This window comes from Macrobrachium rosenbergii, chromosome 54 (genome assembly GCF_040412425.1).
Source record: "Macrobrachium rosenbergii isolate ZJJX-2024 chromosome 54, ASM4041242v1, whole genome shotgun sequence".
Classification (NCBI taxonomy): Eukaryota; Metazoa; Arthropoda; class Malacostraca; order Decapoda; family Palaemonidae; genus Macrobrachium; species Macrobrachium rosenbergii.
In genome coordinates this window covers 59,878,730-59,901,409 of record NC_089794.1, presented here as the reverse complement: position 1 = coordinate 59,901,409, position 22,680 = coordinate 59,878,730, and the positions used below count along the sequence as shown (strand labels likewise).

Sequence of the window (22,680 nt, the reverse complement as noted above, 5' to 3'; positions counted from 1 at the left end):
ATATATATATATATATATATATATATATATATATATATATATATATATATATATATATATATATATATATATATATATATATATATATATATATATATATATATATATATATATATATATATATATATATATATATATATATATATATATATATATATATATATATATATATATATATATATATATATATATATATATATATATATATATATATATATATATATATATATATATCACGAATATAAGTCACTTCTCCTTTAAAGCACAATGATGCACCACACAAATGCAATTTACGTATTTCTTTGGAATAAAGGTAGGCATGTTAACAACACTGCTGCCTTACAAAGACAGCATTGCCCCTTCATGGAAGAATCTCTCATTTCTCACCCCTAAAAATAATCTCTTAATCCTCCTCCTTGACCTAGTGACTGCTCAAGCCTCTCTTTCAGGTACTGCCTTCCGAGAAGCCAGATCCCCACTGGATGCATAGATGAGCTGGCAAAGGTGATTAATTCTAAAAGAGAAAATGCCTGGGAGTTAACAACAGAATCACCACGTGGCCAGGGTATACTGCATGGCGACAGCATGGAAAGCATAGAAAATGGACTGCGAGGCATGCTGGCACTGCCACCTAGGGGGAGAGGAAACTTAATCCGCCAAGGTTTTAAAAGACGATGCTAGGGTGGCACTTGTCAGAAATGCTCGGTCTTGGACTTCAGACACTTGTCCCTTTCCTCATCCGCTCCATCAGAGCACCAATTCTCCCATGTGGCTGTTTTGAGCCTGAGTCTTCCTTTGTGGTGAAGCCCCTAATTCATGCCCTCCCTGCTGGCACCAAAGACGAGGTCCCTTGTCTCCTACAGAAAAGTATTGTACCTAAAGCAAGAATTTTGAATCAATCACAACCCTAGTATTCTGTTGAATTTATTTTCCTTTGTAAAGTGCAATCTTTTCAGGAGACCTCATTTTTTTTACAGTGAGTAAATTATTCCAGTTTGTGTTCATTCCAGTACCCAGAATCGAGTTGCTTGTCACCTTATGTGCAACCCCTCTTGATTCTGTCATTCGCTACTTAAACCCGTGTAATTGATCAATGCATTTTCATTTGCAGATGGAGTTGCTAGGTGTGGAATCATCTGTTCACTGCTGTGCAAGTGCCTTGGTTACAACTACTGCCCCCTCACCCAACGGTGTCCTATGAAGTGGATTTTGCCCCTGTTTATGTTATTGCATAAATTACTGTAATTTTAGTTATTTGACAAGAATCTGTTTCCCCTGTCTGGTTTGTGAATTCTCCATTCTTCTAGTTTAATTTGTTAATATAAATATATGCGATTTTAAGTGAACTCAAAGTGTTTATCTGAACTCTCAGCATTGAACTCAAGCCTTCAGTTTAACCTGTTTCTTTATGTTGTTTACCTGAATCTACACTTGCATTCAGAATTGAACCCATATGGTAAGTTCCCTATTCTTTCGAAGGTGAATCTCTAACATTGGTGACCCTTGCTAGAATTCTTGTAGCCTTGCAAAGTGCAGGATCATTGCATGGTTGCAACTCCTTGCAAGCTATCAGCTACTAGCTTTGCTGAAACTGGATACAAGACAAAGAAACGAACCTTTTAGTGTAACATTCCCATTACAAGCACAAGTGAACAGTTTTCCACAGAGTATGTACAATGTTATTTTAGTTTATGCATTAGATGCAAACCAAAATCGTGAATGAAAAGGCTGTTAGGGGTTAGTTAGACCATGTGTATGTTCCACAAACAGTTCGCAGAGAGAAGAGAGTGTTATTCACCTGAAACAAGTTTTTGGCGCTTTCACATGTTAGCCTGCATGTTGTCAGTGCTAGGATAGTCAGGCAGTGAAGTGATAAATCAAGTGATATCAAAGGAAATAAGTGCCTTCTTTCCTCGCCCACTTGTTCTAGACAATTTGCAGGCCACCATTTTTAGTTAAGCAACACAGTTAGGTGGGCCGTAAATTCACGCCCAAACAGCAACTTTCGTTCGCTGGCCTCCTCTCTCCCTCTGTCGATAGCTTTAACAATAGTGTGAAAAGTAAAGAACTTGATTTAAAGGGCATCAGGAATGCCACTCTTCATATCAGCGACCTCATAAACTATGGATTAGACACTAATATCTGTCAATAATGGTTATTTTTATATGTCATCCCCTTCCCATACACCCCCTTTGGTACCAGTAATGTCTTACCCCGACGGTATTCTTTGCCAGATAGTAAGTCATATGTATAACAAGTTTAGTTGATATTGCTCTGTGCATTTCAGATTTATCTTGGAACACACACACACACACACACACACACACACACATCTACACACACACACACACATATATATATATATATATATATATATATATATATATATATATATATATATATATATATATATATATATATATATATATATATATATATATATATATATATATATATATATATATATATATATATATATATATATAATCCTCAGCTTACAAATGTCTCTAATATCAAATTCATACCTCGAAGGAATATATCCGATGGAGAATTATCACTGGGTAAATGAATTGGTACCGTCGGGACACGAACGGTGGTAACGTCTACTGGAGTTGCTGAATAGGTCCGTGTCGAGGGTTGTGTCCCAACGGTGCCAATTCATTTATCACTTATATAAATTCCCCTTCGGTGATAATTTATATCGAGATATTCCTGAGGTAGCGTGAATTTGATATTAAGCGACATTTGTAGCTTCATGATTGCATATAAATCACAGTGGATAAAAAATTTCACATATATATATGTATATATATATATATATATATATATATATATATATATATATATATATATATATATATATATATATATATATATATATATATATATATATATATACATTAGGGTTATGAGAAAAAAATATTTTTCAAATTTTAATACTCCTGCTATTTTATGTGATGAGATTCCTATCACTTATTAAAAAAATCACCGTTATTTTGATATTGTGAAAAAGGTCCCCACTGATGCACTTAAAGTTACTGAGTTCTCAACAAAATAGGGAATTATTGTCGAAAAAATTTTAGAGACATTTTATGCATTTTGTTATCTGAAGACACCTTACAAACAAGTATTTTATATGCTATTCAAGCAGAATGAGTAATGCCTTGTTGATAATTCAGGTTTCATGAGCCCAATTGTATTTTAATTTGAGACTATTGATCACAATTTAACAAGTGATAAACCCTAGAATAGAAACCTTGGGTGATTTTCTCCAGAGTAAAATTTGGATGATGCAATACTACCACAGTGTGTTTGGGTGTATTGCATCATCTATTGCATCATCATAGGCTGGCTCAGTAGCTTCAGTAATGTTCAGTTCCCTCTCGGACTTGACAGCCATTGGATGTGCTGCTCGGCTCTCTCACCAGGTAATTTCTATAGGAGTTTGCATTAATGCTACTGAAAAGAGGTTTGCATTTTAGTTTTATACTCATACTGAAGTGTTGATTTGCAGTCCTAACAATCATATGTTCTTGTATTTCAGAGAAACGGGAAACATGGCGTACTTTAAGTCTAGTGATACTGTGAAAAAGAATGCACAAAAATGGACTTCCAATCTACCATCATCCATTCATACAATGCGGCGTGATCTTCCTCGTGTTGAATGCTTGACAAGTTTCACCAGGCTACCTCAAAAACGGCATGTTTTGGGAAGATACCACATGTTACTGGAAGAAGACAAAATGAAAAGTACTAGGATAAAACGGATTTGTCAGGAATTATCAGAGTTGTGGGGAAAATTCAGCTTTCCTACTCTCAGTCAGCAAGCCATTAATGCACGACTGACAAAATGATACTTTTTATATGAGAAGAATCAACGTAGACCAAAGGAAGGCTTTTGAATGGTATGAAGAGCATTTTGACATCACCAAAGTTGATGGTGTTTGGCTGTGCCGTGAGGATAAAGAGCTTTATCACAAAGAAATTGAGTCAGGTGGGAAGGTTGGATACACCACTCACAAGCCAGCACCTAAGTCCTCTATACATCCTTCAAAAGACAGAGACATCTTCCAATATCACATGAACAAAGTGCTACTATACCTGACATGGAAAGTGAATCTGTTAGTTCAGGTGAAAATGTTAGCAGTGTAACAGAGGACAGTTCTGATGAAGAGCCAGTGCCGAACAAGAGAAAAAAACCATCTGCTACACACCAGGCCACAAAATTAGTGAGTCGCCAGAGTCCGTCTACCAACAAGGCATCTAAAGTTAGTGCAAGTCTTGCAGAAGAAGACGTGCCTCTTCCTACACCAACACAATCAGGAGTATGGCGAGGAGTTATCAGACTTGCAGAAAAAAAGAAGGGTGAGATTAAGTCACTTCTAAAGGAAGAGAAGGATTATTGTCTCCATTTTGATGGGAAAAGATTAGTGAAACAGGAATACCAAGTGGTCTGCATCAAAGTGCAACTAGAGATGTAAGACTAGGGTTGTGCGGTGCAAAAGTGGATCTTCAAAAGATATATGATGCACTCGAGAAAGTTATTGATGAATATGATGCCTGGTCAAGCATTAAAATGATTGTGTGTGACACAACTGCCGTAAACACTGGACGTTCAAATGGTGTGGTTGCAAGAATTCAGAGAACTATGAATGAAAAGGGCTTAGACGTGCCTCAATACATTGGGTGTCAGGGGATCACATATTGGACAGAATATTGAGGCATGTTCTTGACTTCTATGTTTCTGAAACAACTACAAAGCCGAGTCTGAACTACAAATTCGTCGATGAACTGTTAGAAAATTATAATAATCTACAAACTGAGTACTAGGCAGAAACTCAAATGGAAAAGACTGAGAACCCGGGTTGAGAGATGACTTCAAGTTCTTATATGAACTATGCAAAGCATTCCAGCATTACAAGAAGCATGATTCATTCCCAATTATCAAATGGAAGAAATTGCCTTCACTACACAGTGCCCGATGGAACTCGAGGGCCATTTATACGCTCTTGCATACTTTTTACGACCATCATGGCGTAATATTTTGGAACGTCCAGTGAGTTTCATCGCCAACAGCTGGCAAGAAGCGTGGTTCACTGATCAAAAATTCAAGGAAACCAGATACAAGGACCTCCACTTTGGAATTACAGAGTTGAGATGTGCCAGTGCCCTGAAATGCTTGAAAACTCATTGGAACAGGGCACCGTCAGTGCTTGATATTCCACGATCAAACATGATAACTGAGAGAGCTGTTAAAGTGGTGGGAGAATTTAGTGAAATATGCAAAAAAGACAAGTATTTAAACGATCGGTTTGTTGTCACCAACAATATCTAGTTTGAGATTTTTTTTTGCACCAATATCAGATAGGCCTATTGAAATGTTTCATACAAAAATGGCTTGTGTGGGGGACATATTTTCAAATTTCAATAAAATGAATTAGGTTTTTGTGATTAGTACCAAAATGTTCAATAAATCTCATACCAGGCAAAATTTTTTATTTTGAGTCATAACCCTAATATACATACATATGTGTATGTGTGTGTATGAGTGTCTGTGTCTGTGTGTGTGTAGACACTGGTATCCATGTACAGCTAGCTGAACTAGTGGGAAGTATGCCAGCAGCGATCCACGGATCTAGGATATGTGAATTGAGAGCAATGTCATTCAGCCATGCCCACTTAAGAGATTGCACCTTCAAAATTGTACAGTACGACTGGATTGACAAGATCTTGATTTATCAATTCAAAAATAGCCAATGAGGAAATAGTCGTCTTTAAATCATTGGACGTGTTTTACCATCAGGTGAAATATTTAAAATACTTATTTCAGAATGTTGTAGAAAATGAGTGAAAATATGTTTATTCCACTTAGAATTAAGAATGAATATAAAGTCATAATTAACAGTGTAGTCAAATGTAAGAATGACTTGGTACGAGCCCTGTGAAATATACTGTCAATAATATTTATAAATAAAAAATATCTGTATGGTATATCATCGCAAGATTGAATAATATTTCCTGAGAAGAAAGCAGATATGATAATCGCCGCTTAAATTATTTATCATTACATATTCTCTTTGGAATAAAGAACATCTTAGAAATAACTAAAGTAATAAAGCAAAAGACGTCAATAATCTATGATTAATGGAAAAATCTTTTCTGAAATATTTTTCCTTCTCTAACATAACGTCGGTGAAACTGTGATAAAGGCCAGGAAGACAGTGTTATACATTGCTGAATGGGTGGATGGAGGGTACATTCACTGGGTTATGATATTTTTCTTTTATAATATGCTATTTTTAATAAATTTTCTTGCCCTCGTTGGTTTTTTCTAGGATATCAGAGGTTTCATTGAATTTATAGATCTAGAAAAAAACAATAATACCGTTGCAATGATAGGAATAACAAATCAAATATGCCCAGAATTCATACATCTTTGTGTAATTACCGAAAAATGTTAAGGGCAACATCCGAAATGTAAGAATTAAAGCTATTTTCAAGATAAAAAAAATGATTAATAAAAGAGAAGGCTAAAAATTCCTAATTCTTTTTAAAGGTATTTTTCTGTTGAGAATACTGCAATTCTCGCATGAAGTATGTCAGGAATATTCTTTGTACTCCACGTATTTTTCCAACATTTCTTAATATTCACAGGGCTTTCTCCGTACTAATTTACACCTTTCGTACCAGATGCAATATTTCTTCTCATTTCACCTACGTTTGCATTCAGGTGCTTACCATAAACTCATTATTTCTTTAGTTGCATGTCCATATATTCAAAGAATCATATTGTCAGAGAAATTTTCTCAGTGTAGAAGTTAAAAAAAAACCGTTAAAGAGTAATATTTAAAAAAAAAAAAAGCAGACACAAACGGAACGTAATACTCTGCAGAATTCCTTTCCATTTCGAAACAAATGAGGAAATCGCCGAAAACTGATTAATGTTAAACACTAGTCGCCCACCAAAGCTTCCCATCAGAATCCTTTGAATACTCATTACCCAAAGGCAGCGAAGCCCGAACCTGATGTATTGCTGAGAGACGACAGCCAATCTCAGACTTCCTCAGCACACCTGGTATTTCTCTCTTCCCCTGGTAGAAGAGACAGCGAAGATACCTTACAACGACCACAGACCCTGAAAGGCGGATGGTTAACGTTACTGCCTACCTGTTTCTAAACAAGACCATAATTCGATTATTGGCCGGGAGGAAGTACTTCTCAACCATAATTCCCTTTGGGTATAGTTTAATCCCAAGATATAGTGAACACGATATTAACCAGTATTTTTGGCTAAGTATGGATATATATATATATATATATATATATATATATATATATATATATATATATATATATATATATATATATATATATATATATATATATATATATATATATATATATATATATATATATATATATATATTGGTTGAATATCAGTGCAAGTTCAGCACTAACAATTTTGTGGCATAAATTCTCTATTTTATATAGCTTTCTTTTTTCTGGTCATGTAGGCTAAAAGGTAATTTTCATTTATCATTCCATTTTCCATTCTTTTCTCTGACTGGTGCTGCCTTTTTATTCTTATTTCGCCATACAATATTGTTTCTTTGTCATACACTTAGCTACTCACTGTTGTTTTTTTCTTAGATAACCAGGAAAGATACTAATAAACACCCGAAATTTTAATTGTCTCTTGTTTATTTACACTCATGACAAATACTTATTTCGGTGACAAGCACACCATCCTCAGTTGAGAGTTCAACTAACTCTACATACTGTGTACAGTGTTATTTATAACGATTAGAAAGTCTTACAGGGACGTCATACATATTTTACTCAATTAGAATTCAACTAGACAAGCCGACTGTCTAATGGCTGGTTATTGTGTTTATCAGGTAAGCCATGTTTTCCGTTTTCAAAGGTCACTGGAAATCCCATCTTGCTACCTGACTTCATAATCCCACAGTCACGCCCTTTGCATCCAGTTATAGTATTAATTTGACTACTATTGGTCGCTTGGTTTCTGTGATATTGCAACAACCTCCACAGGGAAATCATAGTATAACCAATGTAGGTGGATTCCAGGGACTCACAATTCCCCTCTGGAAACGTAGATTTACATACTACATTGGTCTTAGGTGCTTTGTCCTTTGGTGGGGTAGTGCTATTTTTCATCACTAAGGCTGCCATTAGTTTTGGGCTCCAGAATTGCCTCAACTCTACCTTTTTGCCAACATTACTTGTATGGACACCTCTGGATTATCCCTCGGGTGGCTTGGGCTTCCTTCCTGAATGTGTTGCTGTAGTTCATCGTTTAATGTAAGGTAATCTTCTCATCCTCCTCCTGTCATCTCTCTGCCCTTTCGTCTGTTTGGAATTATTCATTTTCTTTTTGATGCAATTTTTAATCATATCTTCCCTGTATCCATTGAGGGTTGATAATCGGCGTATTCTACTGAGTTCAGTGTGCACATGGCTCCACATTGAGCAATGAATAAGTGCCACTTTTTATATACAGGCCAATGACAGACCTCCTGTATGTGTCCGGGCACTCTCCTCTTACATTTAGTCACCTCCCTATGTTTGTGGTTTTGTTGTAGGCAGTGGTACTGAATCCTCTGCCTTCTTTTTTAACTAATGTATCAAGGAAGGGAATCTGTTGGTCCTGGGTCTTCTTGAGCGTGAGTCTCAGGACCGAGTTTCGTTGGAGAGCTTCCTGGAGGTCTTTAAGGTCATCCTTGCCATTCATTGTGACTAAGATATTTGTGTACCAAGCATAGATGGTAGGTTTTAGGTAGTTTTAAAAAATTCTCTTTTCTATAGCTGCCATATACAGTACATATTGGAAAAAAAGGACTCCCAGGTGCAATCCCATCACCAAGCTGTCAGTCTGGCAGTTTCCCCTTGAGTGACAAGAATGGGGCTTCTTTCATATGGGCACACAAAAGGTCTCTAATGCTATTTTCAGGGACTAAAAAGGGGTCTGGTTTCCTCTATATGCTCATGGAAATGTATGAGGTCAAAAATTTGTTTAACATTTTACCTACTTTGTATGTAGGAGACACCACCTGCACCATATTAGGTCTCAGCGGGTTCCCCTTTTGTGGGCCTTTACTGTGTCATAGCAGTACCCGGGGTCATAGTTTTCAATGGCTTTAGGAAATTTGGTATCATCCTGGGCAGAATTCTTTTAATTACCAGCTGGATAATTCTCTTTTAAAGTTGTTCGGGTGGATCTTTATCTAGTTTATTTATTTTGTATGATCCTTTAGGATGGTATACATATTCTTATTGTATTTGCTCCTTTCCATTATTACATAGACAGCTGCCTTGTCATCTTTTTTAACGATGACGTCTTTATCTTCCTGCAGTTGCTTGGCTGCTTCCCACAGTTCTTTCATCATAATGTTGCTACAGAAGGATTCTCTTTGGTGGCCAGATTCTCGAATGAGTTTAACCACCAGGGTAGGTGTGAGGGAGAATTTATATATTTTTCTTCCCAAAGGTCCAAGAGGTCAACTACAAGGGCTTCTGTTTCCAGCCATTTCTCTTCAGGCTCAGGTCTTCTCATGTCATGGAAGTTAAGGTCATAGTTAGGGAGATTTTACTGGCGCTTTGTAAGTTGTGTACTTTTAAGGATTATCAGCCCTTCATTTGGCCACTCTCTCCTGACAGGGCCACCATCAAAGATCCAAAGCGTTTTTTTCATGTCTCGCTCTTGTTATTGTTCTAAATCTATTGGTTTCTTGCTGTGGGTATCTGTAGATCGTCTTATCAACTCCCTTTCTTCTTCTTCTGTAAAGGCTGTCTACAGTTCTTTGTTTATTTCTCGCTTGTATAAGCTGGTGGAGGGTCCTCTGTACTCCAGGCCAGAGGTGCCATGTGGAAATAGTTTTGGGGTATAGTTTCTCTCTTATACAGTTATTAACTAACAATAGATAAAGTGAAGATACAATTGAAAATTGCATAAATAAGAAAACGAATAATACCAAAACAGATGAAAGCACAAGGAAATTAGAGGAGGAGGAGGATAGGAAGACTACCATATATTACGGGGATGAAGTACAGTACCACCTACAGGCAGGAAGTCCAAGCCATCCAAGGGACAATCCAGAGAGGTGTCCATACAACTAATCTGGGCAAATTGGTAGATTTTGGGATATTCTGGCTTCCAAACTTAATGGCAGCCTTAATGACGAAAAATAGCACTGCTCCACCAAAGGAGAAAACAGCCAAGGCCAATGTAGTATACAAATATACGGGTCCAAAGGGGAATTGTGAATCTCCCGAATCCGTCTACACTGGTCATTATATGACTCCATTGAAGAATTATCAAAGAAACCAGGGCACCATTTTTCAACATTATGCCAAACGATAGTGCAGGCAACCAACAATAGTCAAATCAATGCAAACAACAACAATAATTTGACAAGAAAATACAAACCAGAGACTGATGAGCTCAGAAGCGGTATCGATAAAATTACAGAAACCCACTCTGAACATCCAGATGGAATCACAGTACGTCCTACCAACCATCTGAAAGCAAAGGGTGCTGGATTTGGATTAGGCACCCAGATAGCAAGACAGGATTTCCTATAACCTTTGGTTTTTGGTGATACGTTAGATGATGTTCTTCATGCCTATATGGATGATGTAGTTGTGTTTTTACACACACTCAAGGATCACCTTGGGAAATTGGAATTGTTTTTACAAAGACAGTATAAATTTGATATTGTCAAAGTGGGGATTTTTTAAGGATGAATTGATTTATCTGGGCTTTGTTCGTTTCTAAGGATGGTTTAAAGATGGCGCATAAGATTTTGGCCATTACAAGTTTTCCAGAACCAACCACAGTTAAAGGTGTTCAACAGTTTTTAGGTATGGCTGGTTACTATAGGCATTTTGACTATAATTAATCAGTATTTGTTAGTCCTCTGACAGATTTCACAGGAAAAGGCACATATTTTGTGTGGGATGTCCGACAGTGGTCAGCTTTTGTTTTCCCTAATTATGGTTTTTGCTGATTATACAAAACCCATTACTTATTACTACAAATGCTGCTGATTATGGGGTAGGTGGAGTACTGTCACAACAGAAGAGTAATAGATTACACTCCATGGCTTTTTATTTAAGGAAACTTAAACAGTCTGAGTGAAAACATGCACTTATTGATAAGGAAGCTTTACCTAATGTAAATGCCTTGTGCAATTTCAAATATATGGTTGTGAAGTTAATGTGATAACAGATCATAAACCCCTATGTGATTTCTTTAAAGGTTTTCAATTTAGTCCCAAACGGATTTGATGGCATATGATTATTCACAACTTTCGAGCTAAGATAAAATATATTCCTGGTAAGGCTATTATAATTAATGATACATTGTCCAGGAATAGAGTGCCATCTCATATAATTAACCCTTCTTGTTTTGATGTTGATATAATGGCACTACAGTTTACAGATGTTATCAATGAGTAATGTGGAACCTTGGAATCACAATCTGATTCTGTAATTGACCCTGAATGGAGTCATGATGTTCTTAGGGAACAACGACAGGATGATAAACTATCACCTGTAACAGATATATTACAAGGAGACGAGAATGCAGTTACATATGAAAAGTTGTGTAACGAGAATTATTATACAACAGATGAATCTTATGTATGAATATTCCTAGGGAAAACGAGACAGTATATTAGTTAGTGCAAATCAAGTGGTTATACCAAGGATGTTAATGCTCATCGTGGTAAATGGTTATATTCAAATAAAATTAATGCACACCTAGGTTTTTCTGCTCTGTTTGAGAAAGCATGTAATATGCCACAAGAATAAGGGTTGTGTTAAGAAACCTGTGGAATTAGGTAAGTATCCAGTACCTCATAAGAATTTCAGGGGGTGCATATTGACTTGTTATCTAGTTTTAGTGAAACTCTAAGAGGTAATAAACATATGTTGGTTGCAATAAATACTTTGACTAGGTTTGTGGAAATATTTCCCCTGAAGATTAAAACAAAAAAGGAATGTGCAAGAGTCTTTATGATGACTTCATTTTCCACGATGGTATTCCTATATTCTGATATTGGACTCAGGTGGTAAGTTACAAAATGCCTTTTTAAAGTCATTGTGCTCATTCTTGAAAATAGGAAAAGTTAACACACTAGTGTATCATCCTGAATCTAATGGGCTGGCAGAGAGAGTGAACCACAAGATTTTAAATATACTTAGGTTACCAAAGGTGGTATGGATCCTATTTGGGATTCGGTTATTCCAGCAGTTGTTTGTAGAGTTAATATTGCATACCATTTATCAATAAAGATGTCTCCTTTTGAAGCTATCTATGGTGTTTGAATGAGGTCTCCATTTGATGTGTTAAATTCTATGGATGGTATGCCTGACCCATTGAGGACTGTTGTTGATGTTAGTAGAATCAGGTTTGATTTGTTGTTTAAGCGTTTGACGAAAGCTAATATAGTTATGAACAAGGGCCGTGATAAAATGGCTAAAGTATATAAGCCATATGCAGTTGGTGATAAAGCATATGTGAAAATTAATGCCAGGAAAGGTTTAAACTACAAGTTAACTCCATTGTTTGAAGGTCCTTCCCAAGAAGTGGAATTGTTGATAGCTAACCATTAAAAAGTAAAAATTTAAATAATCTCAATGACCTAAGGACTGTGCATGTCTCACAGCCCCATGGTTGATAACAATAATCTGAATTATGTTTATTTATATTTCACACAGGTTATATGTTGATTGCATATTATTATATTGTTGTATTACTAATGGTATTTTTTACTGAACATTTGTTATGTTTGCCAGTTTGTTGAATGGGTGCATGTTAGATTAAAATTACAAGTTGATTTTATTTTACAGGTTTTACCATGAAGCCTACTTACATAATTTTTGGAATCATGTTAATGTCTTACAAAGTCGCCATTCCATAGGAAAATTTCTTTGAAAATTTTAAGTTAGGGTCTGGTGCTATAACTGAAAAAGGACTTGACTTCTACTTGTACGCTAAGACCCTAGTAATGGAAGTGACATTAGATGCAATTTTAATTTACTGAGGATAATATACTTAGACTACGAGATGACTTAGTACAGTTTCAGAGTAATTTGGAGTCAATAGAGGCACATTTTACAGTGAACCATGGCCCTACATTACCTATTTATGATATGGCTGAGGCTGTTTTATAATGTTAGGTTACTGAACTTTTGCACTGGGCTATCACCCATTATGTTGTGCAAAGGAGAAATTCGCTCCTGTTCGCCGCTATTAGTGGTTTAGGTGGAGTTGGTTCACTGGTAGGTATGGTTCTTGAAATAGCTAATTTAATTAAGTTGAAATCTCAGAAAGAAGAATTAGACAAAATTGAACATGAACAAGGCAAAATTGTATCTCAGTTGCATAAGCAATCTCAGACCATTGATAAAGTAGCAGATAAATTAAATGCTACAAATCTTTTGCAAGATTTAGGTGACAGTTATATGTAAAGATTTTGTCTTATTTGTGCATGAAAATGTCACAGATGTATGATAGGATACTATCTTTTCAGGAGAAAACTAAGGATTACATTGAAGCCATAACTTAAGCAGTTAAAGAACATTTGTCTCAACATTTGATGCATATTAAAGAATTAATGAACTTGACCGAATGCAGTTAAAGAACATTTGTCTCAACATTTGATGCACTCGTATTTCATTATTAAAGAATTAATGAAGATAGTCTATAAATACTAATTTTGACCTTTTTTATGGGTGATGTAACAGCTGACCTCTTGAACTCTTGGTATAAATATATATATATTTCTCTACACACATACATCTTATTTCATTCATTACCTGCCTGTTGTATGAAGACAGTTGTCTATGTAAATATATTGCATTAATATTTGTATATATTTTTTGCTTTTTATGGGCTCATATATATATATTTATTATATGATTTATATATATATATATATATATATATATATATATATATATATATATATATATATATATATATATATATATATATATATATATATATATATATATATATATATATATATATATATATATATATATATATATATATATATATATATATATATATATATATATATATATATATATATATATATAATCATCAATGAAGGCAGAGGACACACAGATATACAAGCTGACTTTATTCCAACGTTTCGTAATTATCAAGTTAATTACATCATCAGGGCTGTTCAAATAAAAAATAAAATTCTTTGTATAATCGTAAAAGTTAAAACTAAAAGTTAAGACTTGAAAAGCCGAAAATTATTTATACAAAAATTTCAGAAATGTACACAGACATTAAAATAAAAAAAACAAAAATATATATTTTTAAATCATTACATTAAAAAGAAAGGTAACAGAATAACTAGTAAAGTAAAATTTAAAAATATCCGTGAAAGGGGTCACAGATGAAAAGATTAAGGACCGACCTAGAGGAGTGACAGGGTAAATATAGAGGGGAGGAGGACTTATGAGCATTTAACGACGGAACAAGTTATTTGATAAAAAGTAATTCCAGAATAACGAGGTCTTGAGGGTTGGTGGTATGGCCTAAAATGTGTGTTTTACAAATTTTTGAGTGATTTCAGATATTGGAATGTTCTGGGTTTGAAATTCTGCTACCTGTGCTGAAGCTTACGCCACGATGAGAATCGATACGCCCCTTCAGGAGTACAGGCGGATCCCACATAGGTCCCTGTTTGACATTCATGGCAAGTATATTTATAAACAATACCAGATGACATAAAGGTGATAACCGATCTTTGGTTTTAAAGAGTGAACCGATGGTGAAAGGGTTCTTAGGAATTAAAGTAACATCAATGGCATAAAAATGATCCTGAATAATTTGAGTGAACTTTTTGTGAAACTTGAGGTCGTGAGTAAATGGAAAGCTTGCATAAAACTTCATTTTTTGGATGGTTAAAACTGCTGGTTTTATAATGAAATGTATGTTGAGTAGTTTGTGCAACTTCCTATACACCAGGTTTGCAGGGAAACAGTTATCATTAAAAAGGTCAATTAAAAATGAAATTTCTTTATGGAAAAGGCTCCAGTTCGACGTAACGACGAGTGCTCTGTGGAGAAGGGTAGAAATAGAGTTGGATTTAAAATTATCGAAACAAGAGCTATAAAAGTTGGTACCAAGTACAGTAAAAGTTTTCTTCCTAAAAACCGTGGTATTAAAACTGTCGTGTTCTCTAAAAACTAGAACGTCCAGGAATGGTAGACGGTCGTTCACCTCTTTCTCGATAGAAAACTTTATGCTCGAGTGGAAAGTATTAGCATATTCGACGAAGAGGTCAGCTTCGTATTCACTTTTAAAGAGGCCGAACGTATAGTCAACAAACCTGGAATAAAAAAGGGGGTAGAACCTTAATGGGCAATTATCAAGCATGCGCTCCTCCAGGGAGCACATAAAGATATTAGCAAATGTGGGGCCAAGAGGGGAACCCATGGCCATGCCCTCTACTTGTTTGAATAATTTACCATTAAAAATAAAAGCAGTGTCCAGCACTGCAACTTCAAGTAAAGTTTTAAAAAGCGTGCGATAACAATTATTAAAAGTAGAATCAGGAACAGGAAACAGCTTGTTAAGAATTAATTCAATAGTTTCTCCAACAGGGATATTAGTAAATAATGACTCGACGTCGAGACTGGCCATGAATAAATCAGAATTTTGTCGAAGAATGGTTTCTTTAAATTGTAAAGAGTTATTATTGAATACTTATTCTTAGTTAGATGCTCTAGCATGGGTATAAGAAATATGGCTAACTTATAATTTGGTGTTTGAAACGGAGCAAGGATAGGTCTAAGGGGAACGTCAGGTTTGTGAATTTTCGGTAGACCGTAAAGGATACCATACGAAGAGTCTGTGGAAAAAGATCTTGGTAAATATTTTCATTAATGACATTATCCTTCTTAAGAGACCTTATAAAACGGTTGATTTTATCTTCAATTTTAAAAATATTATAGTAGTCAGGCGTCTCAAAGGGTTCAAATTTTGTTCTGTCGTTTAAAATACTTTCCATTTTTGAGATGTACTCACATTTATTGAGAATCACTGTACCTTTACCTTTATCAGGTCGGGTGAGAATATCGTCTTCGTTTTTGGCCTATTGTTTCCTGATGTCAAAATCTTCTTTTCGGATAAAAGGGGTCCATCTAGTTTTGAGATTTCTAAAGGTGCTGTGAGAAAGTTCGTACAGTCGTTTTTGCAGACTTAACAGATCAGTTTGGAAGGGGAGTGCTTTGAGACGGTGGAATGTCGATTCAAGTGGCTAAAAGAATATTGTAAAGTTAGGTTTATAGTTAGGCAAGCAGAAGTCCAAACCCAGAGACAGCAAGAACTCCTCTCTCTTTGACAAAAAATGCTGGAAAAATTAAATACAGTGGTTAAATTATTATGGAATTTGGGAACAGTAATTCCCAGGCTAACAAGTTTTCTGTTATGGCGTTCCTGTATATGCAAGACAAAATCCTGTAGACTTTTAGTAAACAATCTTTTGCAAATAATAGAATCAATAAAAGAGAGTGAATTAAAAAGATTGTTGCGATGATTGTTCATAACAGAGCTGTACCTGTTAATTGCTCTATATTTACACTTGATTTCCATGTTAAGAAGATTTTTGGTAGCATCTTGGTAGAATTCAGAAGAGTACAAGGATGATTTATAAAGCTTAAATTTGACAAAATTGGGACAATGTTGTTGAAGACACAATACTGTAGGAAATCTAGGTCCAACTTATCCTTTTCCAGCTTCTTTGAGTAGCGTTCAAATAACCGGCAAGCAGTAAGTACTCCATTATCATAACTTGAAAAGGATGAGTAAAACTTCAAGATCTTTTTTCTGTAACCCCTTTCCCGGATATTTTTTAATTTTAGTTTACTGTGTATTCTGTTACCTTTTATTTTGATGTAATGATTTTTTTTTTATTTTGTTCTTTAATTTTAATGTTTGTGTAAATTTCTGAAATTTTTGTATGAATAATTTTCAGCTTTTCAATTCTTAACTTTTAGTTTTAACTTTTACGATTTTACAAAGAATTTTATTTTATATTTTAACAGCCCTGATGATGTAATTAATTTGATAATTACGAAACGTTGGAATAAAGTCAGCTTGTATATCTGTGTGTCCTCTGCCCTTCACTGATGATTTTAAATATGGATTGACTCCTGACCTCTTACACTAAGATATATATATATATATATATATATATATATATATATATATATATATATATATATATATATATATATATATATATATATATATATATATATATATATATATATATATATGTGTGTGTGTAAATTGCTTGTACATATTAGCATTAGTTCTCGATTTCATATTGTCACAGTAAACCCAAGTCACATGTATTAACAAGGCACTTCTGTTACAACACTTTTTCTTAAGCTTACCTTCACCTGTTTACAGACTATACAGATTACTTCCCAAAGCTATGTAGAAGATCATTGCTCTTTAGGAAGTTCTCCGCATATTCCAATCAAGATATCAACAAGGCTGATGTTATCAAAGTGAAGTAGTGTTTCCCTAAATGAAATTACACAGTTAATTACAATATGTAAAAAGCTGTTAAAGTTCTGTTAAGTATCTATTCCATTTAAAGAGCGAGTATCTTAACTGCTCGCACCCTGCAGCACCTCTTAGGCATTTCTGTGATTTTGACTATTACACATTACCCCCACCCGCTTTAGCTGACGATGCCCTCATCGTACGTTGTCAGTCCTTACCTACTCTATGCATAGAAATACAGACGAACACGAACTACCCAATCAGTATGGTACAACTCGTTACTATATATCAACATAAGTTTTCTCTCATTTGTTTCAACCTTTCAGACCTCCTTAACTTGAATGGTTGTATATCATTACCTACAATGGTGCGCGTTTGTCCAGTCTCAGCATTAGTTGTTTGTATGTGAAGAGCTAATGCCAAACCTCTACAGAACCTCTTCCATACCTGGCACTGACATTCCAATATCTGAGTGTTCATGCACGTCCTCATTTTCCAGAACCTTTTCCATATGAGGCATTGTGAGTTCATCATCCGACTGTGTATCCTTTTTCTTAATCCTTTTATCATCATCTGTTGTATTGACCCTTATATTTATCCTGCAATTTAGCTCTCCCTATAATTTGATTTTCTTTAAGAAGTACTTTCTGTCGCACTTTCAAGTCGTTCATTCTCAAGTTCTCTATTTTCGTTTTGCCTTATATTTCCAATTCTTATCTGTATTGCTTCAAGCCATTTGCCAAGTTTCCTCTTGAATCTGCCATTGATGATCTAACCAAGCTAACTCTGGTGCCTCCAAGTCTATCGAATGCGGCTGCCTTTGACAAACGTCTAATAATTTAGGCTCACTACCAAACATCAAATAAAACATGGAGTATCCCGTTACAGAATGGGGTGCCTCATTACAGACAAATATTAAGCTTTGAATATAACGAGGCCATTTCCTTTCTTTTCTTCACTCAGAGTTCTTAATAAACCAAAAATAGTTCTGATGAATCTTTCCACCATCCCATTCCACTGAGGATGATACAGAGACGTTCTAGTCCTATGAACGCTAAATTTCTTGCAAATTTCTTTGACCACAGTACTTTCAAAATTCCTTCCCTGGTCGCTATGCAATGCATCAGGGACCCAAAGTTTATAAAATATGTCCTCTATCAATAATTTTAATTCTTAGTTGGAAAAGCCCACACAAATTTGCTAAAATGATCAATGAAAACTAAAATGCGTGCCATTTCACAACTCGACTTTTCGACTGAGCAAAAATCCATTGCAGGCAGTTCAAGAGGTCTAACAGTGGTGATATTTACGGGTAAAGCCTTTGAACCTGGCGTTTCGGCCTTGGTCATTAAGCAAATCTTACATTTCATTATGTAATCACGGATGAAACCTCCCAATCCTGGCCAGAAAACTATGCTCTCTAATAATTTCCAAGTTCTTTTGACACCCTAGTGGCCAAACGAATCATGCATTTCATGCAGGCATCTGACATGTAAATCTATCGGTAATGCCACCCTGTATCGTTAAATTCCCACGGAATCATCATCAACTTTGTATAAAACACCATCAATTAATTATAAATTTCCTTTCTTTTTTTCCATTGTTTAATCTCCTCCAAAAGTGCATGTTCTTCAACGTCCTCCGTCCTTCCTTCCAAGTATTCCCTCAATGACCCAATAACTGGACAGAAATTTTGTTTATTTTCTAGATCCTGTCACTCTAACCAAGTCCTTAGCTCTATAGTTCTAATAACTCCATAATTTTCGTGAGGTTCTAACCATTCATCTCCTACGTCCTCTGTTCCATTCTCATTCCTAATCTGTCATAACAGTATGCCAGCCCAGCTATTTTCTTTCCGTGGTTTAAATCTAATTTCCAGATTGAACTTTTCCAAATCAGTATCCCACGTTTTCTCCGTATTGTCAAGTTTCACTGAGGATAAGTGACTCAGAGGACCATTATCAGTAAAGTGCAAGGCATTTTGCTCCAGTCAAATAACTCTTAAATTTGTCAGCCACAGCCCATTTTAGCGCGTATAGTTCAGGCTTTCTAGAACTATGTTTTCTCATATTTAACTCTTGGGGTTTTAGTCACCTACTGACAAATGCAACTGGGTGCAAGTCCCTCCCACTGTGTTGTGATAGCCCAACCCCTAGCCCATCGAAACTAGCGTTAATTTCTAACACAAACTTCTTCCCAAACACAACACCTTGCAACACAGGGGCTTTCATTCATGCAGCTTCTCCCCACTTCCCTACAACTTTTTCTGATGATTTGACCTTTGTTCCACTTAAAAGTCTATTCAGTGATTTGGCAATTTGTGCAAAGTTCTTTACAAAGCGTCGATAAAAAGTGGAAAATCCAAAAAAAATTTCGTACATCCTTCACCGTTTCGGGTCTTTTCCGTTCACTGATGGCTTTAATTTTCTTTGGATCTGGAATTATTCCCTCCTTACTTACTATATATATCCTAAATATCTCACTGATGTTTGCAGGAAAAAACACTTAGAGGGTTTTAACTTTATGCCGTACAAGAGTACCCTTTCCAGTAACTGCTTAACCCTCCCAAGATGTTCTGTGGTTTTAGGAAACAAAATCAGGTCATCTAAATAAATGATAAAAACTCAAAATTAAAATCGCCTAGGATATTTTCCATGCACCTTTGGAACGTTGAAGGGCTATTTGTCAAACCCATAAGAGCACCTACGATACTAAAAATGACAGCAAGAGGCGGATAAGGCTGGCTTTGGCCTGTATTCCTCTCTCAGCATTATTTGGTGATAACCTTAAGCGAAATCAAAGGTTGAAAAGAATTTGCACCTTCCAATGCACCTATAGTCTCTTGAATCCTGGGCAACGGGATGACATCCTTTATGATTTTCTCATTTAGTTGTCTGTAATCAATGCATATCTAAGGCCATCCCCTCGCTTCTTAAGTAGAACTATTGGAGCAGCATATGAACTTTTGCTCTCTTCTATTACACCCTCTTTTTAAATCTTGTAATAACATTTTAGCTTCAAGGATTAGAACTGGTGCTATTCGCCTATAAGGCAATTTAACAGGTGTCTCATTAATTAAATAATCTTATTTCGCGTTCCCACCCTCTTGTTAATCCTAGATCAAACTCATCGGTCTCACAACAGTCTCTATACTCGTAAATGAGCTTTTCCAATTCTTCAAGCTCAGGTTCTCCTACTGTGCATTTCAGGGCCGTGTCTAATTGATCTCCGTTGATAAAATCTTACCAAAGCATCGGATATGGATCGTAATTTGGAAATAGCTGTTTGAAGCCACAGCCTAATTGGCAAAAATATGCAGTGATGTCTGATGTTGATAATTAAGGAACTTATCAGAGTAAATCAAAGAAATTTAAAGGGAACTTAGCAAAATCTAGCAGGCTCGTAAATAGAGGCTAGTAAAACGTCATTACTGAAGGCCTTCCACTCATTGATAGTGTAGTATGACATACTTTACTGGACACCCAGCCTATACGAGTATGCTTTATGAATGAGGACTCAGATGTTGGTAGTGGTAGTAGTGGTAGTAGTAGTATATGGAATTCTTATACTGTCTCACACATTTAAACACCTACCCTACACTCTCTCTCTCTCTCTCTCTCTCTCTCTCTCTCTCTCTCTCTCTCTCTCTCTCTCTCTCTCTGATGAGTCATGTCTCTAAGTAGAGTACAATAAGAGGACGGACATCAAATGAGGATATTAACTGTGTAATACTCTTCCATGGCGCAATTCACGTTTCCTTTAACTTGAAATATGCACCAAGTCTTGCATACACACTCCGTGAAAATCTTTGTTACCTTGGAGATTCTGTTGCTTCATATTGTCTTCTCAAAAGTTCCGGTTCACGAGTACCTGCTTAGTCCTGCTAAATGAATGTAACATAACGCAAGTGTTCTAATCTTGACTTTTAATGCATGATGAATCTCATAATAAATCCACAATAATTGGTACAGACACTACTTCCCCTTCAATATTTTATTTGTGTGCCTCGGTCAGCTTTGTTGTTTGCATATACTTGATTCATTTACTTGAAACTGACACTAATGTTTGTTGTAGGGTTGTTGAGTGGTTATCAGTGAGTCTATGTATTTCCGGTTTTATCAGTTTATTTATTTATTTATAGATTTGAAGTTACTCATTCTTTCAATTTTCAGTTATTTTGATAATTTCATTTACATCGTTTATTTTTTATTATATATATATATATATATATATATATATATATATATATATATATATATATATATATATATATATATATATATATATATATATATATATATATATATATATATATATATATATATATATATATATATATATATATATATATATATATATATATATATATATATATATATATATATATATATATATATATATATATATATATATATATATATATTCGTACATATTTAGAAAATTCATCCCTCCAGCCTGTTAGCTAGGAAATCAAATTTCATGGTGGCTGGAGGAGACCCCCACTAGGGGGGACAGAATGTCGACGTCCTACCCGACTATTGTACAATATTGGGGGACAGAAAGCCTTTAGGGCACAAGGACAAGTTATGATAGTAAATGGGCCACTAGGCTGACCCTTAGTTAGTCTTAACTTTAAGACCTATTTCCCTTTGACCTTTGTGCTAGCTGTTATTTGCTTCTTTTAGATGTACTGCTGTCCTGTGCTTGCCGCTAGAATCAAGGGAAGGAACTCTGTGACCTGAATTGGCCTCACTCTGCCCCGATGCTGAAGTGCAAGGTCTTTTCACTCTTAACATCATTAAACCTGGTGCTTTCTGTCCCTTCCCCACTGGCCACGTGTCCGAACTTCTAAGGAGTGGCCTGAATCCATCTTCTGCAAGTAAGATCCATGCACAGATGCAATAAGGTACATCTTGAAGTCGCAAGTGATGCCAGTGTTCTTTTCCTGTTCTGAATTTCTGTCAATTTTCAGCATTTCCAACTTTTCATTCTCCCAAACAAAGTCCCTTTGTTTCCCACAGCTTAGCACACACATCCAAGCCTAAATTAAATGTGTTCTGTGATAATAATTAAGCATTCCCACCCTGGTGTTACCATGTGCTAATTAAATCTAATTA

General features: G+C 35.4%; 1 pseudogene; it reads left to right on the top strand.

The window, feature by feature from the left end:
- Positions 1 to 3,255: 3,255 nt before the first annotated feature.
- On the top strand, positions 3,256 to 4,720 carry LOC136834705 (uncharacterized; annotated as a pseudogene).
- The last annotated feature ends 17,960 nt before the right edge of the window (positions 4,721 to 22,680 follow it).